This window comes from Heliangelus exortis, chromosome W (genome assembly GCF_036169615.1).
Source record: "Heliangelus exortis chromosome W, bHelExo1.hap1, whole genome shotgun sequence".
Classification (NCBI taxonomy): Eukaryota; Metazoa; Chordata; class Aves; order Apodiformes; family Trochilidae; genus Heliangelus; species Heliangelus exortis.
In genome coordinates this window covers 8,764,475-8,790,701 of record NC_092453.1, presented here as the reverse complement: position 1 = coordinate 8,790,701, position 26,227 = coordinate 8,764,475, and the positions used below count along the sequence as shown (strand labels likewise).

The following is a 26,227-nucleotide window of genomic DNA, read 5'->3' as shown; positions in this document are numbered from 1 at the left end:
AAAGAGTGATCTACATGGGGTTCTTGCTTGGGTGAGATTATAGTTCGTGGCAATTACACAGTCTGGCCCTTCATCAGTAAAAAAAGTCTTAAAGAATGTGCATTTTTTACGACATTTGTGCATTCATCCAATAGATGTTGAAGCAGCACCCACACAACAGACCCTCTGGGCCTGCCCATGGCTCTGGGTGTCAAGCCTAACACATAGCCCATCTCCGAAAGGTGCTCCAGGCTTGTGTTGAACTTGAGGAACCATGAGTTGAGTCTTCTCCAGTAATGAAAGTCAACTGGATGGGTGGGACACACCAGCACAGCTGAACTTGCAACCTCAATGGTGTAAGAAAAGGGAGTCCCTGGTGAGAAGGACACCCAAGGATGGGAATGTTTTCCCACCAGTTTACTATGGCCTGGAGGACAGGACCTCACATGTACCTCCAGGACAAATTCCAGCCATCCTCTCTCCAGCACACCAGAACAAAGCTTCTCCAAAGCCTGGACTGAAGCAGTCCAGCCAAGCCAAAGAAGCACCATAGGGCAACCACACAAAGTTCTTCCCTGGGGATGGGTCCCACCTGTGCCTCAACCATCCCCAGGGAGCAGGGACCCCAGCCCCTTACAAACATCATTGCCTGAAGGTGAGGAGCAGGAGTTTTTGGACCAAAACATGCTAATGTGGCAATCTGATCAGTAAGACTGCTGCCCATGAAAAGATCTTCTAAAAATAATTCCTGCTGAAATTCCCAACATCCCAACCTACCCATCAAACCAACAACCTCCCACCTTCTCACTCCAGCTAAGGTTTGGTTGGGCAACAGCAAAGGAAACAAAATAAAGAGGTCCCTTTTGCCATTTTTTTGCTTCCAAAGGATGGATGCTGAAAGCCTAAAACACCTCCTCACATGTGACAAGTTGAAGGTTGTGGTCTTCAAAAACCAGGAGCACTGGGTAAGATGATTGGAAAAGATCTCTCAAACACAGAGTTCAGGCAGAACTGCTTCCTGCAGTGCTTAGCATCAGGCTTCTCCAAATTTAGGCACCTGTATCAAAATTCAATTATCAAAAGGCCCAATGGCCACCAAATCCTAGTCAATGGCAAGAGCCCAGGTTCTTTTTCCAACCAATTGGCCTCATCTGCTTAGATAGGGATTTAAATGACTCACTTAGGACATCTCAGTTGGGAATCCCATCTCTTCCTTCCTTATCCTCCAGATAAATGCTGTAAAATTTCCCACACCAATCCTTTGTTTCTCCACTATTGCAACATAGAGGAACTCAGAGCATCTTCTGTCTGCAGTAGAAGTATCCTCCAGAAATGCCACCCCAGGAAAGCTGCCAAGCAGTAGGAGCTCCTCATCAGGTTCTGATGGTCTCCAAAGCTACCCTGACAGATCACTGAAAGCTTTTTTTCCTGCCAGATGAGATTTATCATCCTGGCTTTTGCTAGGAACAAGAGATCCTTCCTATAAAAGGCAGCCACACCACAAATTCTTTGCCCACTGATGCAGCCAACTCCTTCCAGAATCTTCTGTGGTAGGACATCCAACATCCTGCTTGCATTCACTCTCCTGGGGAGCTTATAATAAATAAATAAGAAATAAATCTTAAACACTGCTGTGATCCAGCAGGTCTCTTCTTCTCTGAGACACCTGGGACATGAACCAACCTCAACAGCCCACAGATTTATTTATCTATGCCCACCAGATATGCAAAACCAAACTGAAGAGACCCTGAACGAGATCAAGGAAAGGCTCCAGCCCAGCTCCAGTCAGCAGACACCATGTCCTGTCCCATGAGCAACCAACATCAATTTTTACATCATTTGTCCACCCTCCAAAACTCATTCCATTGCTCTCCACTTCCTATAGGGAAGAACCGTTAAACATCACCTCTAGGAGATGATACCTTCTTCTGCTTGGTGCCTCCCTGGGGCTGAGAAGAGAGAAATGGCACATGGTTTAACCCTTCATCATCACCTCCCTCACACTGCCTGCCCACTATCTTTTCCAAGCCAGCATTCACAAAGATGCTGCCAACAAGCACATGGAAGAAGGTCCCTTGAGCCCCAGACCTGGGAGGTGAGGAATGATTTGACCACATAGTCCTGTCCAGAGCAGCTTGTGAGGACAACTCTCCCACTTCTTATCTGGTTTTTGTCATAGTTTGGGTTGGAAGGGGCCTTAAAAATCATCCAGTTCCATCCCCCTGCCATGGGCAGGGACACCTCCCACCAGCCCAGGTTGCTCCAAGCCCCATCCAACCTGACCTGAGACACTGCCAGGGATGGGGCAGCCACAGCTTCTCTGGGAAACCTGGGACAGGGGCTCACCACCCTCACACCAAAGAATTTCTTCCTCATGTTCAACCTCAATCTCCCCTCTTCAAGTTTTAACCCATTGCCCCTTGTCCTCTCCCTACACCCCCATGTCCAAAGCCCTCCCCCAGTTTTCTTGTAGCTCCTTCAGATATTGGAAGGTTGCTCTAAGGTCACCTGGGAGCCTCCTCTTCTCCAGGCTGAACAACCCCAATCCCTCAGCCTGGCTTCCCAGGGAGGTGCTCAGCCCTCTGAGCATTTGAGTGCCTCTCCTCTGGACACCTTCCAGGAGCTCTGTGTCCTTCTGATGTTGGGGACTCCACAACTGGAACCAGCACTGCAGGTGGGGTCTCAGCAGAGCAGAGCAGAGCAGAGCAGAGCAGAGCAGAGCAGAACAGAACAGAGCAGAGCAGAACAGAGCAGAGCAGAGCAGAGCAGAGCAGAGGGGGAACCACAACTCTTTGCAAACACCTCACCAATCTTCCCACTTGCACCTCCAACCCACCCCAGCTCCCTGGATCAACCCAAACACTAAGCAGAGCTGCGAGATCCCCTTAGGAAGCCTCACACTTGCAGAGCACAGAGCTCTTCCTCCAGGAAGGCACCTTGATCCCAGCAAGCTCTTCCCACCAGCCAACTACTCCATGGAGTCCTTCAGGACACAATTCCTTCCAGCAGGGTCTGTAGCAAAAGGGGTGATGGGTTTCAACTACAAGATTCAGACTAAATCTGAGGAAGGAATATTCTACACTGAGGGTGGGGAGACCCTGGCCCAGGTTGCCCAGAGAGGTGGGAAATGCCCCATCCCTGGAACCATTCCAGGTGAGGTTGGATGGGGCTCTGAGCAACCCGATGGAGGTGTCCCTGCTCATTGCAGAGAGGTTGGAGTAGATGATCCAAACCATCTTATTATTCTATGATTTATTGATAACAGTTAAACCAAATCTTCACACAAGATGAGTCTCCTACAGCCCCACCAATCCTCTACATTCTTCATCCAACCACAAAGTTCCTGCAGTCGCCATTACCCAGAAACCATCAGCCCCCCCTTAAATACACATAAATCTGGATGATCTTTAAGGTTCCTTTCCCACCCTGACCATTCCATTATTCTACAAGATCTCATGCCTGGTGACCATGTTCAGCCAGCAAAGTCCTCTCATTACCTTCCTGACCTCATTATCTCCAGCCAACCTCCAGGACATCTCCAAAAAAACAGCCACACATTCTCCTCCTCTTTGAATCAAAGTTCACTGCTTTTTTTCTTAAAATAATAAAACTCATTCCTCCCAAGCTGACATTGCTCCTGATGCTTTAATCAATAAGCAGAGGTACTCAGAAGAGAGCTCATATGGTTCAAGTTGAGTGTTGGTGCCTCAAGGACAACATTTTTCATTCATGACCCTGGATGAGGTGGAAGAGACCCAAGAAGAGAGAAGCTGGAAGCACACAATGGATGAGTCTGCTGAAATAAAGTGGATAAATGGACAGAATAAGTGGAAAATTTTAGTCTGAGGCTTATTAATCTTTGGAAAGAATGGGAGGAGGAAGCTCTACTGCCTGACCCTGCTGGTTAAGCTCAGTGTGATGCTTGTAAACAACTGGAAAAGGTGGGAAAAGGAGGATTTGCCAAGAGATCCACCTCTTGACATCTTCTTAGATGGATCTGAGAGTTACACCACCAGCTGCTTTGCAACCACCATGCTGATCAACTCATGTCCTCTGACAGGTTCATGACTTGCTTGGATTTCTTAAAATAAAAATTAAAAAAAAGATGAATATAACCAATCAAAGCCCAAGTTGAGTCAAGGAAGCTTTCCTAGGTGTTGACCACCTTCTGACTTCCCTGACCACCTCCACTCAAATGTTTTCATCTCCTAAAGTTCCACCACTCATGAATTATGAGTTTTTTCACAACATCAGCCACCACCTGACCATGAAATAAGTTTAAAGCATTCCCCATAAAACTCAACTTTCATGCCTGTAGTATCTCACAGCAGCCAGAAAAAGGCAACATGATGCCTCCAGACACCCACCTGCTGCAACTGGACAAGCCAAAAGACTCGAGGAAGGAGAAAGGGGATCTGACATGGGTATTACAAGAAGAAATAGGCTTCATTTTTCTGGGGTTTCTTGGAAAAATATCTGGAAATGTTAAATATTAAATGTTAAAGTTTACATTTACTTACTAAAGCTCCACCACCAGCAGTATGCCACCACATTTGCTATCAAAGATATGGTTTTCTTATGTAGTGCCTCCTTCATCCTTCCAATTAGACTCATCCCTTGAGGATTCATGGTTGTCAATGCCTAGAGAGAACCTTCTCCATACATTTTCCATGGCAAACAGCTCCAAGGAAGGCAACACAAAGCAAGATTCTCCAGAACCTCTACACCTCCAGAAACATCTGCCTGGACTGCTCTGATTTAACAGAGATCCCAATAAAAATCAAGTGTAATTTCTGAGTCCTGGGCTCTGTGCTCCTCATCCTAAGATTTTTTTTGGCTAGTCAAGGCCCTCTTTTGGGGCACTCAACAAGATATCTTTGCCACCAGAAAAAAAACACCTTCACTGCTCAATATTAGGACTCCCAGGTAGTCCCTGGGAGGTACCTTAAAGGTTCTCCAGCCACACAGCAGAAGCTTGGTCTCGTCCTGCTGTGCAAACATAGGATTAAAAAGCTATTAAAAGCTCTGCTGGCACCAATCCCATGACATGAAACCATCACCCACTATGCCAGAAGGCCTTGCTATTCAGTTCTTCTCAAGCAGCTGGCACACCAGGGTGATGATGAAGGGCCATATCAATAGCTCCAATTGTTAATTGCTGGTGCCAAATGAGGTGTTAATATACACCCAAAAAAAAAAAAAAAAAAAAAAGAATCTTGTGACAACCAGGGAAGTCCTTGTAATGCCACATCTGGAGTTAACAATGTTCTAATAAAACTTTGTGAAACCCTAAAATTCACCACTCACTGAAGTTGAGCCACTTAAGTGGGATCAAACTCAGCTGCATGCACAACAGAAATCTACAGTGAAGATTTGTCATGAAGCACTGGTGGCCCTATTACCATAAGCTACTGATGAAAAGCTGCCCAACTTTCTGCAACACATGCTCATGAGACCACACAAAAGAGTGAAACATCAGCAAAGGCACAAGATTTCTGCCATGGAGAGAAGATCTCCTCAGCAAGGATTCCATCAAATAAATCCTCAGAAAGGATCTTATCAAATAAATTGGCAGTAAGGATTCCATCAAATAAATTGTCAGTAAGGATCCCATCAAATAAAACCTCAGCAAGGATCCCATTAAATAAACTGTCAATAAGGATCCTAACGCAAGGATTCCATCACATATAAATTACTACTCCAAATTATTTGAGAGAAGATAACATCTGAGAGAAGAATAATTGGAGACAAAGTTCATTCCTACTCCAAGAACTTAAGAAAGGACTAAGTGGTGCATGTTGGAATTTCCTGAGCAGATCAAAATGGTTTTCAGGGTTTGAGTCTCTGGGTTTTGGAGGAGGAGACAAAGTGTTTGGGGGAGGGAGGGGGGCTTGGGAGTTTCTTCTTTTTCTTTTCCCTTTCTCCCCTTTGGAAAGAGCAGTTTGAAGCAGAGAATTAACCTGAAATGAATGCACTTGTTTTAAATAGAGGATATGGCCCATCAAATGCCTGGTGGCACTCAGAGTGGCAGAAGATTTAGTGACTCACTGAGCAGCAGCATCTGAAAGCCCTGAGGAGAGCAAGTGATGCTTTCTCCTCTCTGGTATTTAGCAGCTGGTTCAACTCTGCTGTGAAAGGCAAACTGGCAGCAATCCTGCATGAAAAGAGCATCCTCATCCATCTATCAGCCACCCAGACCTCTCCCAGCACTGCCCAGATGAGCATGGCATCCTTCAGACATGTTGGTACCATGACCATGGTCATCTTCACACTCCTCTCCCTGGTGACTCAGTGCCATCAAATCTCATCAAACTTTGGTTATAGGACAGAATCACAGAATGACTTGGGTTGGAAGGGACCTCCAAAGGTCACCCAGTCCAACCCCCTGCAGTCAGCAGGGACACCCTCACCTAGATCAGGTTGCTCAGAGCCTCCTCAAGCCTCACCTTGAATATCTCCAGGGATGAGGCCTCAACCACCTCCTTGGGAAACCTGGGCCATTGTTCCACTGCCCTCATGGTACAGAACTTGTTCCTAACATTCAGTCTAAATCTGCTCTTCTCTAATTTAAAACCATTGCCCCATATCCCATCACTCCAGGCCCTTGCACACAGTCCCTTTCCAACCTTCCTGTAGCCCCTTCAGATACCTGAAATTTGCTTTTAGGTCTCCCTGGAGCCTTCTCTTCTCCAGGCTGAACAACCCCAATTACATCATCCTGGGCTTCACAGGAGATGTGTTTCATCCCCCTGATCACTTTTGTAGCCCTTTCCTGGACCCACTCCACCAAGTCCATGTCCTTTCTGTGTTGAGAGCTCCAGAGCTGGATGCAGTACTCCAAGTGAGTACTCCAAGTGGAGGTGCTCCAGGCAGAGCCAGCAAAGGGATGACTGTGCAAAGCCAGGGAAAAGCTGAGTCATTTCCTCCCCCACAGTCTTTAAATAGAGTAAGGAAAAAACATTCTCTGGGCTGACAAAAAAAAAAAGGAAGAGAATCCCCCAGTTTAAAAATATATATAAAGAAATGAAAAAATAAATCAAAGCGAAAGGGAATTAAAAAGGGAAGGGACAGAGGTGAAAGCTTTGGGCAGAGCTTGGCCAAGCTTCTGGGGACAGATTTTATGCATCACCCAGAGTGACTGAGCTTGTAGCTGGCAGCAGGTGAAACATCACCTACCAGTATAACCCATCCTGATTATCCATCCCAGCAGGGATGTGGTGAGACAGAGTCCAAGGCTGGAAAAGCCTTTGGAATAGTGGGGTAGAGCCAGGCAGGAAATTCTGGAGAGAAATCTGGCAGGAGCTTTTCACTCCAAGCTTGGTGGCCACAAGAAGCAAGCACAAAGTCCTGGGACAAGAAGATGCAGAGACTGGAATGGACTTGGATGGAATAGAACAGCACAGACTCCACTATGGTTTTGGTGGGAAGGGACCTTCATAATCATCTAACATCATCCCATCCCACCTTCCATGGCAGCCAACTCCTCCGCAGTTCAAGAAAATTTGGGATATTTCCTTCAAGAATATGTAATAAATTACTAAAGGGACTCAGGAGTTAAACACAGCTGTGTTTAAGATCCTGACTGCTGCAGCCTCTCCATGTAGGCACAGATAAATTTGGATTTCCCTTTTCCAGCCTCTTTTTTACAGCCTATAAGTTCTTATCTTTGAGACCTGTGCTCTGACAAATTTGGCTGAAATTAATCCCTGGGTTGAAAAAGCTTCTGAAGGAACAGCAAGTGACAGCCATTCTGAATGCAGAAGCTTCATTTCTTTTAATAATTTTTTTAAAACGCAAAGAATTACAGAGAAGCAGCTCCAAAGTGGATGTTCTTAGTTGATAAATAAATCTTTTACCCCACATAATGCAAATACATTAAAAAACAAAACACCATGCAAATACCCTCCTTCAGATCCTTGGGAAGGAGCCAATTCCAAGAAAGATGATGTATGCTCCACAGCTGCTCCAAAACCAGGGGAGGAGGGGGAAGGACCAGCACCCTGGGGTGAACCTTTGCATCTAAAGCATCCAAGCATGGAAGGATGCTGCAGTTCTGCTGTTTTTGTGTTTCATTTCAGAGCTGCTGTTGGGATGTGGTCCCAAAAGCAGGGGAACAAAGTGCTGGAGAAGCCATCCATCACCTCATTCCCTTCAGCTCTTCAACCTTTTCATCTGCATTGATGGACCTCTTCCTCTCTCTTGGAGGCATCCATAACCATCATGGTGAAAGCCCTGGAAACTCCACCTAAGTCATCTCCTTGCTTATAATGATGAAATGTGCATGTGATAAAATAAATAAATAAACTAAATAAATAAATAAATAAACCATTTCCCCAACCATTCCAGGTCCTGCTGTGAAATTTCCAACTGAAAAAAAAAAAAAAAAAAAAAATCAAGGCATGCTGAAACTTCTAGGACTGCCAGCTCAGCTTCCCCAGCCAGAGAAAAAAAATGTAATCCAAGATGCCTCCAAGCATCCAGCTGGGAAGAGGCATTTTTGGATCACCCTGATTTAAGGGAACATAGCTCCCGGTGGGTTCAGGCACCCACCCTCCCTCTTCTCAGTGTGCAAAGCAACCACCACCTTAAACATAAACCATTTTTCTCTGTTATTAAACTCCAGCTGACAACCACAGCACAACCACAACCCTTCCTGCTTTCTTTTCATCTCTTGCCCAGACACCCAAAATGGTATTTTTGATGGCGCATTATTAAAACCACCTCTGGTTTTGCTGCAGTCAGATAGAGCCCAGGAGTCCTCTGACCCAAGGGGTTTGCTGCTGGCCAAGGTGATGCCAGCACCCAAAAAGCAAATCAATATTTGCAGACCACTGTTTCAGGCTGGCTTGGTTGGACCCAGACTACACCCCAGTCCTGTTGGTGAGCAGACTGCACATTTCTCTGCAATCAAAAAAAAAAAAAAAAATCCTTTAATTCACCCCACAGTTGTTCCTACAAGATCAGGTTTACACAGAGGCTGCCCCAGCCTTGACCTCAGCCAAGGTTGTGCCACCCATGGACCAGCTCCATGCCAGCTGGCAAAGCTCTGGCTTCACAAACTCCCTACTCCTGATGGCCAAGGCTCAGGAAACATCTGTGATGTGGTTTTGTTCTGGCTCAAAAGGGTTGTGATTGCAAAGACAGACTTGTGAGATTTAATCAAATGACATTTTTGATGGAGCCCAGAAACCAACCATGTCCTGGGCTGCATCCCCAGCAGGGTCAGGGAGGGGATTTTCCCCATCTGCTCCACTCTGGAGACCCCCTGCAGTGCTGGGTCCAGTTCTGGGGTCCCCAACACCAGAAGGACATGGAGCTGTTGGAGTGAGTCCAGAGGAGGCCATGGAGATGCCGGGAGGGCTGGAGCAGCTCTGGAGCCAGGCTGAGAGAGTTGGGGTTGTTCAGCCTGGAGAAGAGAAGGCTCCAAGGAGACCTTAGAGCACCTTCCAGTGCCTGAAGGGGCTCCAGGAAAGATGGGGAGGGACTTTGGACAAGGGCATGGAGGGACGGGATAAGGGAACAGTTTCAAACTGGGAGAGAGGAGATTTAGGTTGGACATGAGGAAGAAATTCTTTGGTGTGAGGGTGCTGAACCCCTGTCCCAGGTTTCCCAGAGAAGCTGTGGCTGCCCCATCCCTGGCAGTGTCTCAGGTCAGGTTGGATGGGGCTTGGAGCAACTTGGGCTGGTGGGAGGTGTCCCTGCCCATGGCAGGGGGTGGGACTGGATGATCTTGAAGGTCCCTTCCAACCCAAACCATTCTATGATGACAGAAAATAGTCAGGATCATACCTCCTCATTTGCAGAAGACCTCAATGCTAGCTTGGGGATTGACAAGGTGCCATCCCTGCCGCATGGCAGGGCACAGCTGATGGCAGGGCCCCAAACCACAGCCTCTCATGCCACCCTTCCCACCCCACCCCAGCTACCACCTGATGCAACCAGGTGGAGAGATGCCAAGAGCTTGGTTTTGAACATCAGCTTCTCCTGAGCTTCTCCCGAGCTTCTCCCAAGGTCCCAGTGAATGCAAGCCAAGCAAGACAGCTCCCCTACCACTTCATGACTTCAAAATCAGTCCCATCAAGCCAGGTGAGATCTGGAGGGAGGGGGAAGGTTGGCTGGGTTGGGGGTTTTTTGGGTGTGCATTAAGGACAATTAAAATTTCTGGTGAGAAAGGAGAAGCTTGTGGGCACCCATGTCCTTCCTGAGGTCACCCAAGCATGACCTGACATGACACCAGGGAATGCACACACCAGGGACACCCTCACCCCAGCTATGTCATGTCACCCACAACCCCTTCCATCCTGCCACCTGAGAGATGCAGGGGACACCCAGCACCACCCAATGACATGGTGGAGAAGAAGATGATGCTGAGGTGGTGGCCACAGAGAAGACACCCTGGAAAAATTGCTGCCTGTTCTGAAACACACCTGTGACAGGTTCCTGGCTGACAAGCACAGCAGGATTTGGTCCTGCAGAGACAGCAAAGCCAGAAGTTCAGTTGTGTCACCACAGCTTCTCCTGCCACCTAAGCAAGCAGGTTTTTCTTCTCTGCCATGCCTGCTACATGTTTGGGAAGCCAAGAGGTCTCTGTAGGAGAGGAAAGAGGAGCAACAGTTTTTGTGAAGTGAGCATGAGACTACTTCTGTTCAACCAAGAGAGTCTGAGGTCCTCAAAGGTCCTCCAAAATAAACAGCTTAGATTTTAAAAACATTCTAGAGACACCACCACATTCTTGGCCACCTTCTTGCAGAAGACCAACAATGACAATGCAGAGCCCACCAAGCAAAGACCCAAAGAGGCACAAACCAAAGGTGAGGTGAAAGAAAGAAAACCTCTCTTCTTCAGCAGGAGGGCTGATGGTTAAATGCACAGAAGTTCTGAGAACACCCAGTGCCATCCTCATCTGTCTGAAGTGAGCAGGAAACATGGAATGGTTTGGGTTGGAAGGGACCTTCAAGCTCATCCAGTCCTACCCCTTTCCATGGGCAGGGACACCTCCCAGCAGCCCAGGTTGCTCCAAGCCCCATCCAACCTGACCTGAGACACTGCCAGGGATGGGGCAGCCACAGCTTCTCTGGGAAACCTGGGACAGGGCTTCAGCACCCTCAAAACAAATAATTTTTTCTTCCTCATGTCCAACCTCAATCTCCCCTCTTCAAGTTTTAACCCATTGCCCCTTTTCCTCACACTTTGCCCATGCAAAAAGTCCCACCCCATCTTTCTTTAGGCTCACCAGCAAGGCATCTAAGTTGTCACTAAATATATAAATATATATTTATCCATGCACACAGTACAGATACAGAAATACATCAAAATGAAATAACACAGAAAATGATGGGGTAGCTCCACTGGCCCTTTCTTCCAGGTGATTCATTAAGAACACTCAGGTGGCAGAACTCCACCTTCTCCATGGAGCTTCCCAACAACATCCCCAAGCATTCCTGGAGATTACTCACACAGAAGACTCAATGCTTCCAGATTTTTGAGACAGGAAGAGGTGTCCTTTTCCCCTACCCGATGAAGACCATGAGCTGCCCCAAAGAGAGCAAGCAGACTGTTAACTCTGAATGGCACGTGCCATACAAATATCTTAACACTCCTGCCAAACTGAAACATGATGAAATCATTATCAATATTTAATTGTTCCATCAAAACAGTCAAGCATAATGTGCCCTGAATAACTCATTTGCTGCCTTCAGCTTCACAGATACAGAATCACAGAATTGTCATGGTTGGAGAAGACCTCCAAGATCACTGTGTCCAACTGCCAACTTCCCTCCCCCAATAAAACAAAATATATGTATCGATATCTGCACCACCCTGCCCACCAGAACATGTCCTGAAGTGCCCCCTCCACATGGTTTTTAATTACTTCCAGGGATGTTTTTGCTATATTTTTAGGTATAGCTCTTCACAAATACAAGGGACCCCAAAGACTCACTTGAGCAGTGAGAACATGAAATTAAATAATGTCCAGGAGGGGATTTTTTTGCTGCTCTGCAAAGAACTACAGGCAAAAATCTCAGCCAGTGATAACCACCACAATTTACACCATTTCTGCTGGGAAATGGCCAAGCAGCAACAAGGACAGCTGAAAGAAGAAACACAAAATGAGAAGGAAGAGTCAGCATTGCAAAATTTTTCCTCACCAGGAGACCACAACAGGGTGAACTTAAAGGAACACTTCATCCTGAAGTAAGGATGCTCAGAAAGCAGAAAAAGGGATTTTTTTCTCTGCCAAGACAGAATGCTAATGGATGGACATCAGGAGATAAAGCTCAGCACCTCATCATCTTCCCTTCCACAGTTTGGATGAAGGGCTCATGTCTAGGAAAGATGTTTTCATGCTTGGCCCATTTTTGGCAGTGCTCAGGAACCCTCTGTAGACCATTCCCATCCCTTTTGTGCCCCAGGCTGTCTCAGCTAGGAGAAGAAAGGTGTGAAAGCCCCTCAGGTAGCTCACTCCTCTCTCCCATCCCCTTGCAAAGGCAGAACTGGTGCTCAGTTCACCTCCACAAAGAGTTTCTATGGGCAGTTCAGTGCTGGGCTTTATACCCTTCAGCTCACCTGAGACAAGTTGAGTTCCCTCACCTCCTTCACCATCCAACTACTGCTCCTCTGCTTTACTTTAAAAGCAACCTGAGATCTTTTAAGTGAAAAAAAAAAAAAAAAGCCTCCTAAGAGTTGGCCAAGACCCACAGCACTTGAACCACGACACCTTAACTGCACAGAGCCCTCTGGTAACAGTACCCACATAATAAAAGGAGGTCTGGGATGGAGTTCAGAGGGAAAGAGCTTTACATCCAAGCACAGTCTGAGCTGAGAACAGACACTGCTCATCTCTCTGCCAAAGGTAACACACTTAATGCAGTTAAACCACAGCCTACAAATTTTACTCAAGGATCAAGGGAATAAACTTCAGCACAAGGTTTTGCTTTTAGAGCTCAGGATAAGCAAGGACAGAGCAAAGCATTTATGGTCCTTATGGGGAAAAAATCACCTGGATCAACACAATAATCCTCCTCAAGTGTGAATATTGTTTTGTCAGGGTCACATAAGCCATAAGCAGAGGGAAATGCTTCCTTCTCCATCCCACATGGCATCCCCCTGGCAGCATCTGGATGCTCAGAGGGTGGTCCACCATCAAAAAGCCTCCCTACATTTTGGAGAGGAAGGGGTATTAAATCACCTGCTCTTATTTTGGTAGCTTTGGGTTGAGAGGAACAACCTGGAAGCACAGTGTGTCTTCTTCCTCCCATCTCTTTCATTTCTGTCAAAAAGGCCGTGACTTGAAGCTTCATCTAACACCTGCCTGAGTGGTGGAGGAAAAGCAGCACTGATTATTAGAGCAGGATTGAAGGGGGCACAGATGGACACATGGAAAAAGCCAGTTTCAGAGGAGCTTCCAGGTCTCCAGAAAGGCCCAGGGCACTCCAGCCCTCCTCCTCATGCTGGGAAACATCACCTGCCCCTTTCCAATCTAATGGGATTGCTACTTCATCCAGAGTGGGGTCTTACTGTTGGGGCTCTCACCCTTTTCCAGAAGAGCCTGACAGAGGGAACAGACCTGTGAGATGAATCTTAGTCTCATTTTACAGGAAAAAAAACAATTTGAGGCACAGGGAGTCCAGGGACGCCCAACAACTGTGCCTCCAGCTGCAGGGCATTGCTGGGGGCAGCTGCCACCAAAAAAAAAAAAAAAAACAACCCAAAATGTCCAACAACTGCTCCACGGCCACTGACATCTGTTGTCCCCTGCTGTCACCCAGGGTCCCCGGGACCACGTGGAGCCAGAGTGACTCTGCAGGAAAACGACAACCATAAAATGACAACCCTCAACTCCCTGGTGAGACCTTACACCCAAACCCAACCCCGCGACAAAGATTGCATCTCCCAGGAGCTACCGGAGGTGATATTCCCACCTCCAGCCCAACATCCCACCCAAGGATGTGCCCCCCACATGTAAAGACACCGAGGAGGGGGGGTCCAAACAGCCACTGGTGGCATCTTTGTCCCCTACCCCCTCCGCCATGGAGAGCGCTAATTGCGACGGGAAGTGTTCCTTTTTTTTTTTTTTTTTTTTTTTTGTCTGCTGGAAGAGATGGAGAGGAGAGGCCACCCCTTTACCCTTCGGGATAATCGGGAAGCTTCCAGAGGCCGAAAGCTGAACCCAACCCCGCTCCATCCACGCTCCAAGGAAGGGATCCCACGGGATCCAATTTTTGCCGCCCGCAGCTCGCGCGTGGGTTTATTAATTTTTTTGTGTTTTGGTGTGTTGTTGTTATGGGGTTTTTTTTAATTAATTATTTCCCAAGCAGACAAAAGGCGGGACGTGTTCCCAACCCCTTACCTCCCCCTTTTTTTTTCCACAGTCACCGGGCTGCTGTGTCATGGCACCCCGTCCCTTCCTCCCTTCACCACTACCACCCCCCCTTGTCCCCGGCCTTACCGCGCTGCCGAGCCGGGCGCTGTCAGACCCCCGCCGGGAGGCTCATGGGCGCCGCGCTGAGGTGAGGGGGGACAGGGAGGAGGAGGAGGGTGAAGTGGGAGGGAAACACACACGGAAACACACACACACACACGGAAACACACACGGAAACACACACACACACAAGGGGAACCGCCCGCCCGGGAGGAGACACCCGGCTCCGGCGGAGGGACGGCCAGGGGAGTGACGCGCGGCCCTGCGCGGCCCGACCCGCCCCACCGCCGGCCATGACGGGAGATGTAGTCCCCTTATCAGACACATCCCCCTGCATCCGCTTCCATCCATCCCTCCCAAAGCCTCGTCATATTCTTTTTATTATTTAATTCCCCCCTCCCTTTTTTTTTCTCCTCACCTCGGGTTGAATTCTCATTTTCTCACCCTTAATTCTCTTTTTTCACCAGACCGCCCCGCCCCCCCATCCCCCTCCCTGTGCTGGGCACTGGGGAGGCTGCATCTGGAATCCTGGGCTCAGTTCTGGGCCCCTCAGGACAAGAAGAACATTGAGGGGTTGGAGTGTGTCCAGAGAAGGGCAACAGAGCTGGAGAAGGGTCCGGAGCAGAAGTCTGCCCAGGAGCAGCTGAGGGAGCTGGGGGTGTTGATCCTGGAGCAAAGGAGGCTGAGGGGAGACCTTCTGGCTCTCTGCAACCCCCTGAGAGGAGGTTGGAGCCAGGGGGGGGTCAGGCTCTGCTCCCAAGGAAGAAGGGATGGGACAAGAGGAACGGCCTCAAGTTGTGCCAGGGGAGGTTTAGATTGGAGCTTGGGAACAATTTCTCCCTGGAAAGGTTTTCCAGGCCCTTGCCTAGGCTGCCCAGGGCAGGGGTGGAGTCCCCATCCCTGGAGGGCTTTCAAAGCTGTGGAGATGTGGTGCTGAGGGCCATGGGGCAGTGGTGGCCTTGGCAGTGCTGGGTTAAGGGTTGGACCTGATGATCTTAAAGATGTTCTCCAACCAAAACAATTCTGTGATTCTATGATCTCCTTGGCCAGCCAGGCTGCATCTTTCAGGGTTTAGCCCCCAAAACTGCACCATCTCCCACCCTTCCTCCTCTGTCATCAGCACCATCTATCCTAGCACTAAGAAATTGGGCTTTAAGGGGAGCTTAACAGAAGGAAACTGCAAATGTTTCAACATAAATGAAGTGTTTCCACATAAATGTAGCAGTTCTATTCAAACACACAAAACCCTGAGCTGAGAAATGAAAAAAAAACCACCAAAAAACACCCCAAAACAACCCAGAATGTAAATACCTTTTAACCACTCTTCCAGCCATCTGGATCCATTCAGCCCCTTCAGACCTCCTCAAAGCCACTTGGAAATGTTCCTATGAGTGATTTAAGCCACCTTCTCCTTACCCCATCAGGCTCTCCAAAACACCCACCCACCCCATCCTTCCCCTTTTTTGCCTGTTTGGAAAATATTCCAGAGGTAACTTTATTTCTATCCATGGATTCTTTGTTGCTCTCTGGATGGTTTCCACGTTACATTCATCAAGGGACGGTGTTAATGAACATCAAGGAAAGAACAGCAGCCACAAAATAGCCAGAGCTGCCCCCTGAAAAAAAAAAACAACCCAACCTTGAGTCTACTTTGACAGCAAAATCAGATTCAAAAGATTCTCTCTCCCTGCTGTGCTTTATTTTTGGCCACATCATTTGCTGGGCAGGTTGCCATGGCAATCTGATATTCACTGGAGGGTGGCTATAATTGGGAGAGCACGCTGTTAATTTAGCCCCGCAATTGTATTTATTATTATTGTTCTTATTTATTTTACTTTCTCATTTTTTAAGCAAAAGGGAGTTGCCTGGATTTTCATCTTTCTTTTTAATATACGATCACACAAGGGTTTAATTATTAATCTGAGTGCCAATAGCATTGCTCCAGCAAAGGCTGAGCTGCTGCATGGAGCTCAGCAGGGCAGACACCAGCTCTGCCTGCATCCCATCATCCTCCTCCAGCACTCCCAGGTCCCCTTCAGCTTCCCCCGAGTCCCTAAGCCAAGAGGTCTCCAGGACCAGAATCTCACAGGGATGCTCCTGGTGTATGAGAGAAGGGTGGAAGGGGTGGAAAAAGAAAAAAAAAAAAAAAAAGGTAGGATCTACTCTTGCATTAATGAGCATTTTTCGAAATTGCAGCACGATTGGGAGTGTCAGCTTATCACAGCTCATCTTGGCTCATTATTTACAGCAAATCTTTGGAGATTTCTTGGAATCTTTCTCCTCTTTGGAGAACACCAGCCTGAAATATTAATGGTGGCATTGGTAAATTCCTGCTCCAGGTCCTGGCCCCATGTGGTAGAACCTCTTTGAGCCTCCTGCTCCATGCTCAAGACATCCCTGACCTGCAGACATCACCAGATGCCACCAGGTGATTGCCTCCATCCTTGCTGGAAGCAGGTGGTGACCTTGGCATTGGGATTGGGTGGGATTGGGTGCTCTGGTTCAGGAGAGCAGATGAGTGCTGGATCAGGGGACACAACTTCCATCCTGAGATGCTGGGGGAGAACATGACCCATCCTGCAGAGCCTGGTGGTGTGTGGGGGAATGTGGGAGTGGGCTGGATTCATTCCTCTAGTAGGTGTAAGGGGGAATTTGGGCTGGGGTGACAGCAGGGTGACAAAAAGGACACCCCAAAAGTGGGGGATGGGGTAGGATATACCTCCTGTGCCAGGCACCTCTGCCATCTCACTCCCACCCTCCTGTGGGTCTGGAAGTCCATGACCACACTGGTTGTGGTGGTGGTTGTTATCCTGTCCCAGTAGAAGAAAATGGGGCTTTCTGGTAGCTGGGGAATTTTTTCCAGAAGCTCCAGGGGTCCAAAGATCAAAGTGAAGGTGCAGATCCCATTCCCATGTGGCTGCAAATCCTGCTCCCCTTTGATGGTGCATGCTCAGCTGCTTGGCCACCTTTTAGCCCTCTTAGTTTCATCCCATCATTGTAGGTTGGGAAAGAGGGAAAATGATAAAGGGTTTACTACTTAAAAAGAAAAAAAAAAAAAAAAAAAAAGAGGAGTTGTGAAAAGCCAGGGATGGAGGAGGGAATGGAAATATCTTTCGAGGAAAAGATGCTGTGGCTGCTGCTCCAGGTCCCATATGCCAGGTAATAACAGGAGATGACTCAGGGCTTGGGAAATTAAATTGGCTTTTTATTAAAAGTGCCTATTTAGGGAGGTAGGGCGGCATCAGGGGAGTTTCTCCATCACCCAAGCAGTGGGAATTGAGGCGCTGCAAAGCAGAGTCCATATCCTGCCTCAAAATCTACCCAGGGCTCCTCCTGGCAAAGCTCAGAGAATCTCAGAGATGTTAAGAGTCCCCCAGCATGGAGACATGGGGATGCCTCAGCTGATGTTTCTCAGCAGTCACCATCAAAACACCCCCATGGTCATCGAGTGTTTAAATGGTCCATCAGAACTTCCTGCAGAAAAAGAAACCCTTAAACTAGTTGGGTCAACTATCTTCCTGCCAGAATCAGAGAGATCATTATTCTGGCTGGGCTGCGGTGGAGTTGAAAGCAAATAGACCTCTTTTAAAAGCCCAAATAATAGATCTGCTGTAGGAGTAAGGACTGGAGACAGACAAGGTCTTTATTCCTGTCCTCACAGAGCCTGAGTGAGCAGTTCTGCTCTGCTTCCTGAGCATGGAGATGTCTGTCCATGCCTGGGGGGCTCATGGAGCTCCAGCCTCACCTCCTCCACCTAAACCTAGAATCACAGAATAATTTGGGTGGAAAGGGACCTCCAAAGGTCACCCAGTCCAACCCCCTGCAGTCAGCAGGGACACCCTCACCTAGATCAGGTTGCTCAGAGCCTCCTCAAGCCTCACCTTGAATATCTCCAGGGATGAGGCCTCAACCACCTCCTTGGGAAACCTGGGCCATTGTTCCACTGCCCTCATGGTACAGAACTTGTTCCTAACATTCAGTCTAAATCTGCTCTTCTCTAATTTAAAACCATTGCCCCATATCCCATCACTCCAGGCCCTTGCACACAGTCCCTTTCCAACCTTCCTGTAGCCCCTTCAGATACCTGAAATTTGCTTTTATGTCTCCCTGGAGCTTTCTCTTCTCCAGGCTGAACACCCTCAGCTCCCTCAGCCTGTCCTTGCAGAGATGTTCCAAGATAATTTCCATAGCCTCCTCTGGATCTGCTCCATCAGGTCCATGTCCTTCCTGTGCTGAGGGCTCCAGAGCTGGATGCAGTATTCCAGGTGAAACCTGGTGAGGTGAGATAACCTGGTGGTAAAGCCAGAGAGAAACTAAAGTGATAGGATGTGAAAGAGACAACAAAAAGCTGTCAGGACTCTCTCCTATATATATATATATAAGTATAAAACAAATTTCAGAGCAGGGAACCCATGGGTGAAGCTTTTTCAAGAGGAAGAGCAGGTTGTGAAACACCAAGTGAAGGTAGACAGGCTCCTTCCCCCACTTCTGAGTTATTTTTGGAAGGCCATTGGTATCCAGCAGAGCAATGGGTGCCAAGGCTGTTTTCAAGTCAGGACAACAATCTCTGGCATTTGGTGGAAGTCTGGAACAGGATGGGTCCAGGCTTCTGGAGAGGTGATTTTAGGGAGACCACTTTGCTGCAGTTGGGTTGAAATCCAGCTCTGATGCAGCTTGCCATACTGCAGATGAAAAGATGCAGCTCAAAACATCTGATTTTTTTCCTTGACCTCCTGAGCCACTTAAAATAATGTCCCTAATTTCCCATATTTTACATAATTCAGCTGCCTAATGGACAGCAATCCTGACTTTTCTCCCCTGATTTTATTCACAGCTTCTTCTTTAGATTAAAGAGGTCTTAGAAATGCAAAGTATGACTACCCAGCTAAGAACAAATTACCAACTGAAAAGAATGACACTGTTCTGGCCTCAAGGAAATAGATGGACATTTGCAAAGGTCAAGCTGCTGAGGAGGCCAAGCCCAGAGCTGGCAGAAGCATCTGGATGAGGTGAGGTAGGTGATGAAAGATGTTCTTCCATACCAGGAGAGGCAGATCTTGTCAGATGCCACCTCAGGATGACAGAAAGCATCTCTGACAGGGACATCAATAACTCTGGCTTTGCAACCACCACCTTAAACATAAACCATTTTTCTCTGTTATTAAACTCCAGCTGACAACCACAGCACAACCACAACCCTTCCTGCTTTCTTTTCATCTCTTGCCCAGACACCCAAAATGGTATTTTTGATGGCGCATTATTAAAACCACCTCTGGTTTTGCTGCAGTCAGATAGAGCCCAGGAGTCCTCTGACCCAAGGGGTTTGCTGCTGGCCAAGGTGATGCCAGCACCCAAAAAGCAAATCAATATTTGCAGACCACTGTTTCAGGCTGGCTTGGTTGGACCCAGACTACACCCCAGTCCTGTTGGTGAGCAGACTGCACATTTCTCTGCAATCAAAAAAAAAAAAAAAAATCCTTTAATTCACCCCACAGTTGTTCCTACAAGATCAGGTTTACACAGAGGCTGCCCCAGCCTTGACCTCAGCCAAGGTTGTGCCACCCATGGACCAGCTCCATGCCAGCTGGCAAAGCTCTGGCTTCACAAACTCCCTACTCCTGATGGCCAAGGCTCAGGAAACATCTGTGATGTGGTTTTGTTCTGGCTCAAAAGGGTTGTGATTGCAAAGACAGACTTGTGAGATTTAATCAAATGACATTTTTGATGGAGCCCAGAAACCAACCATGTCCTGGGCTGCATCCCCAGCAGGGTCAGGGAGGGGATTTTCCCCATCTGCTCCACTCTGGAGACCCCCTGCAGTGCTGGGTCCAGTTCTGGGGTCCCCAACACCAGAAGGACATGGAGCTGTTGGAGTGAGTCCAGAGGAGGCCATGGAGATGCCGGGAGGGCTGGAGCAGCTCTGGAGCCAGGCTGAGAGAGTTGGGGTTGTTCAGCCTGGAGAAGAGAAGGCTCCAAGGAGACCTTAGAGCACCTTCCAGTGCCTGAAGGGGCTCCAGGAAAGATGGGGAGGGACTTTGGACAAGGGCATGGAGGGACGGGATAAGGGAACAGTTTCAAACTGGGAGAGAGGAGATTTAGGTTGGACATGAGGAAGAAATTCTTTGGTGTGAGGGTGCTGAACCCCTGTCCCAGGTTTCCCAGAGAAGCTGTGGCTGCCCCATCCCTGGCAGTGTCTCAGGTCAGGTTGGATGGGGCTTGGAGCAACTTGGGCTGGTGGGAGGTGTCCCTGCCCATGGCAGGGGGTGGGACTGGATGATCTTGAAGGTCCCTTCCAACCCAAACCATTCTATGATGACAGAAAATAGTCAGGATCATACCTCCTCATTTGCAGAAGACCTCAATGCTAGCTTGGGGATTGACAAGGTGCCATCCCTGCCGCATGGCAGGGCACAGCTGATGGCAGGGCCCCAAACCACAGCCTCTCATGCCACCCTTCCCACCCCACCCCAGCTACCACCTGATGCAACCAGGTGGAGAGATGCCAAGAGCTTGGTTTTGAACATCAGCTTCTCCTGAGCTTCTCCCGAGCTTCTCCCAAGGTCCCAGTGAATGCAAGCCAAGCAAGACAGCTCCCCTACCACTTCATGACTTCAAAATCAGTCCCATCAAGCCAGGTGAGATCTGGAGGGAGGGGGAAGGTTGGCTGGGTTGGGGGTTTTTTGGGTGTGCATTAAGGACAATTAAAATTTCTGGTGAGAAAGGAGAAGCTTGTGGGCACCCATGTCCTTCCTGAGGTCACCCAAGCATGACCTGACATGACACCAGGGAATGCACACACCAGGGACACCCTCACCCCAGCTATGTCATGTCACCCACAACCCCTTCCATCCTGCCACCTGAGAGATGCAGGGGACACCCAGCACCACCCAATGACATGGTGGAGAAGAAGATGATGCTGAGGTGGTGGCCACAGAGAAGACACCCTGGAAAAATTGCTGCCTGTTCTGAAACACACCTGTGACAGGTTCCTGGCTGACAAGCACAGCAGGATTTGGTCCTGCAGAGACAGCAAAGCCAGAAGTTCAGTTGTGTCACCACAGCTTCTCCTGCCACCTAAGCAAGCAGGTTTTTCTTCTCTGCCATGCCTGCTACATGTTTGGGAAGCCAAGAGGTCTCTGTAGGAGAGGAAAGAGGAGCAACAGTTTTTGTGAAGTGAGCATGAGACTACTTCTGTTCAACCAAGAGAGTCTGAGGTCCTCAAAGGTCCTCCAAAATAAACAGCTTAGATTTTAAAAACATTCTAGAGACACCACCACATTCTTGGCCACCTTCTTGCAGAAGACCAACAATGACAATGCAGAGCCCACCAAGCAAAGACCCAAAGAGGCACAAACCAAAGGTGAGGTGAAAGAAAGAAAACCTCTCTTCTTCAGCAGGAGGGCTGATGGTTAAATGCACAGAAGTTCTGAGAACACCCAGTGCCATCCTCATCTGTCTGAAGTGAGCAGGAAACATGGAATGGTTTGGGTTGGAAGGGACCTTCAAGCTCATCCAGTCCTACCCCTTTCCATGGGCAGGGACACCTCCCAGCAGCCCAGGTTGCTCCAAGCCCCATCCAACCTGACCTGAGACACTGCCAGGGATGGGGCAGCCACAGCTTCTCTGGGAAACCTGGGACAGGGCTTCAGCACCCTCAAAACAAATAATTTTTTCTTCCTCATGTCCAACCTCAATCTCCCCTCTTCAAGTTTTAACCCATTGCCCCTTTTCCTCACACTTTGCCCATGCAAAAAGTCCCACCCCATCTTTCTTTAGGCTCACCAGCAAGGCATCTAAGTTGTCACTAAATATATAAATATATATTTATCCATGCACACAGTACAGATACAGAAATACATCAAAATGAAATAACACAGAAAATGATGGGGTAGCTCCACTGGCCCTTTCTTCCAGGTGATTCATTAAGAACACTCAGGTGGCAGAACTCCACCTTCTCCATGGAGCTTCCCAACAACATCCCCAAGCATTCCTGGAGATTACTCACACAGAAGACTCAATGCTTCCAGATTTTTGAGACAGGAAGAGGTGTCCTTTTCCCCTACCCGATGAAGACCATGAGCTGCCCCAAAGAGAGCAAGCAGACTGTTAACTCTGAATGGCACGTGCCATACAAATATCTTAACACTCCTGCCAAACTGAAACATGATGAAATCATTATCAATATTTAATTGTTCCATCAAAACAGTCAAGCATAATGTGCCCTGAATAACTCATTTGCTGCCTTCAGCTTCACAGATACAGAATCACAGAATTGTCATGGTTGGAGAAGACCTCCAAGATCACTGTGTCCAACTGCCAACTTCCCTCCCCCAATAAAACAAAATATATGTATCGATATCTGCACCACCCTGCCCACCAGAACATGTCCTGAAGTGCCCCCTCCACATGGTTTTTAATTACTTCCAGGGATGTTTTTGCTATATTTTTAGGTATAGCTCTTCACAAATACAAGGGACCCCAAAGACTCACTTGAGCAGTGAGAACATGAAATTAAATAATGTCCAGGAGGGGATTTTTTTGCTGCTCTGCAAAGAACTACAGGCAAAAATCTCAGCCAGTGATAACCACCACAATTTACACCATTTCTGCTGGGAAATGGCCAAGCAGCAACAAGGACAGCTGAAAGAAGAAACACAAAATGAGAAGGAAGAGTCAGCATTGCAAAATTTTTCCTCACCAGGAGACCACAACAGGGTGAACTTAAAGGAACACTTCATCCTGAAGTAAGGATGCTCAGAAAGCAGAAAAAGGGATTTTTTTCTCTGCCAAGACAGAATGCTAATGGATGGACATCAGGAGATAAAGCTCAGCACCTCATCATCTTCCCTTCCACAGTTTGGATGAAGGGCTCATGTCTAGGAAAGATGTTTTCATGCTTGGCCCATTTTTGGCAGTGCTCAGGAACCCTCTGTAGACCATTCCCATCCCTTTTGTGCCCCAGGCTGTCTCAGCTAGGAGAAGAAAGGTGTGAAAGCCCCTCAGGTAGCTCACTCCTCTCTCCCATCCCCTTGCAAAGGCAGAACTGGTGCTCAGTTCACCTCCACAAAGAGTTTCTATGGGCAGTTCAGTGCTGGGCTTTATACCCTTCAGCTCACCTGAGACAAGTTGAGTTCCCTCACCTCCTTCACCATCCAACTACTGCTCCTCTGCTTTACTTTAAAAGCAACCTGAGATCTTTTAAGTGAAAAAAAAAAAAAAAAGCCTCCTAAGAGTTGGCCAAGACCCACAGCACTTGAACCACGACACCTTAACTGCACAGAGCCCTCTGGTAACAGTACCCACATAATAAAAGGAGGTCTGGGATGGAGTTCAGAGGGAAAGAGCTTTACATCCAAGCACAGTCTGAGCTGAGAACAGACACTGCTCATCTCTCTGCCAAAGGTAACACACTTAATGCAGTTAAACCACAGCCTACAAATTTTACTCAAGGATCAAGGGAATAAACTTCAGCACAAGGTTTTGCTTTTAGAGCTCAGGATAAGCAAGGACAGAGCAAAGCATTTATGGTCCTTATGGGGAAAAAATCACCTGGATCAACACAATAATCCTCCTCAAGTGTGAATATTGTTTTGTCAGGGTCACATAAGCCATAAGCAGAGGGAAATGCTTCCTTCTCCATCCCACATGGCATCCCCCTGGCAGCATCTGGATGCTCAGAGGGTGGTCCACCATCAAAAAGCCTCCCTACATTTTGGAGAGGAAGGGGTATTAAATCACCTGCTCTTATTTTGGTAGCTTTGGGTTGAGAGGAACAACCTGGAAGCACAGTGTGTCTTCTTCCTCCCATCTCTTTCATTTCTGTCAAAAAGGCCGTGACTTGAAGCTTCATCTAACACCTGCCTGAGTGGTGGAGGAAAAGCAGCACTGATTATTAGAGCAGGATTGAAGGGGGCACAGATGGACACATGGAAAAAGCCAGTTTCAGAGGAGCTTCCAGGTCTCCAGAAAGGCCCAGGGCACTCCAGCCCTCCTCCTCATGCTGGGAAACATCACCTGCCCCTTTCCAATCTAATGGGATTGCTACTTCATCCAGAGTGGGGTCTTACTGTTGGGGCTCTCACCCTTTTCCAGAAGAGCCTGACAGAGGGAACAGACCTGTGAGATGAATCTTAGTCTCATTTTACAGGAAAAAAAACAATTTGAGGCACAGGGAGTCCAGGGACGCCCAACAACTGTGCCTCCAGCTGCAGGGCATTGCTGGGGGCAGCTGCCACCAAAAAAAAAAAAAAAAACAACCCAAAATGTCCAACAACTGCTCCACGGCCACTGACATCTGTTGTCCCCTGCTGTCACCCAGGGTCCCCGGGACCACGTGGAGCCAGAGTGACTCTGCAGGAAAACGACAACCATAAAATGACAACCCTCAACTCCCTGGTGAGACCTTACACCCAAACCCAACCCCGCGACAAAGATTGCATCTCCCAGGAGCTACCGGAGGTGATATTCCCACCTCCAGCCCAACATCCCACCCAAGGATGTGCCCCCCACATGTAAAGACACCGAGGAGGGGGGGTCCAAACAGCCACTGGTGGCATCTTTGTCCCCTACCCCCTCCGCCATGGAGAGCGCTAATTGCGACGGGAAGTGTTCCTTTTTTTTTTTTTTTTTTTTTTTTGTCTGCTGGAAGAGATGGAGAGGAGAGGCCACCCCTTTACCCTTCGGGATAATCGGGAAGCTTCCAGAGGCCGAAAGCTGAACCCAACCCCGCTCCATCCACGCTCCAAGGAAGGGATCCCACGGGATCCAATTTTTGCCGCCCGCAGCTCGCGCGTGGGTTTATTAATTTTTTTGTGTTTTGGTGTGTTGTTGTTATGGGGTTTTTTTTAATTAATTATTTCCCAAGCAGACAAAAGGTGGGACGTGTTCCCAACCCCTTACCTCCCCCTTTTTTTTTCCACAGTCACCGGGCTGCTGTGTCATGGCACCCCGTCCCTTCCTCCCTTCACCACTACCACCCCCCCTTGTCCCCGGCCTTACCGCGCTGCCGAGCCGGGCGCTGTCAGACCCCCGCCGGGAGGCTCATGGGCGCCGCGCTGAGGTGAGGGGGGACAGGGAGGAGGAGGAGGGTGAAGTGGGAGGGAAACACACACGGAAACACACACACACACACGGAAACACACACGGAAACACACACACACACAAGGGGAACCGCCCGCCCGGGAGGAGACACCCGACTCCGGCGGAGGGACGGCCAGGGGAGTGACGCGCGGCCCTGCGCGGCCCGACCCGCCCCACCGCCGGCCATGACGGGAGATGTAGTCCCCTTATCAGACACATCCCCCTGCATCCGCTTCCATCCATCCCTCCCAAAGCCTCGTCATATTCTTTTTATTATTTAATTCCCCCCTCCCTTTTTTTTTCTCCTCACCTCGGGTTGAATTCTCATTTTCTCACCCTTAATTCTCTTTTTTCACCAGACCGCCCCGCCCCCCCATCCCCCTCCCTGTGCTGGGCACTGGGGAGGCTGCATCTGGAATCCTGGGCTCAGTTCTGGGCCCCTCAGGACAAGAAGAACATTGAGGGGTTGGAGTGTGTCCAGAGAAGGGCAACAGAGCTGGAGAAGGGTCCGGAGCAGAAGTCTGCCCAGGAGCAGCTGAGGGAGCTGGGGGTGTTGATCCTGGAGCAAAGGAGGCTGAGGGGAGACCTTCTGGCTCTCTGCAACCCCCTGAGAGGAGGTTGGAGCCAGGGGGGGGTCAGGCTCTGCTCCCAAGGAAGAAGGGATGGGACAAGAGGAACGGCCTCAAGTTGTGCCAGGGGAGGTTTAGATTGGAGCTTGGGAACAATTTCTCCCTGGAAAGGTTTTCC

The 26,227-nt window shown here is 48.6% G+C and overlaps 1 protein-coding gene and 1 long non-coding RNA gene across 3 annotated transcripts in view; both read right to left on the bottom strand.

The window, feature by feature from the left end:
• Positions 1–14,626, bottom strand: part of LOC139789119 (CBP80/20-dependent translation initiation factor-like) — a 132,858-nt gene extending 118,232 nt beyond the window's left edge. For both annotated transcript variants that reach the window (XM_071729645.1, XM_071729646.1), the window contains exon 1: positions 14,429–14,626. The gene's annotated coding sequence lies outside the window, so the exon portion shown is untranslated. The remainder of the gene's footprint in view (positions 1–14,428) is intronic.
• Positions 14,627–15,874: 1,248 nt separating this feature from the next.
• Positions 15,875–25,589, bottom strand: LOC139789128 (uncharacterized). The gene is made up of 3 exons (XR_011723047.1): positions 25,400–25,589; positions 18,486–18,691; positions 15,875–16,017 (listed from the first exon to the last, which is right to left on the bottom strand). It is a non-coding gene; the product is annotated as an uncharacterized lncRNA (long non-coding RNA).
• Positions 25,590–26,227: the final 638 nt, after the last annotated feature.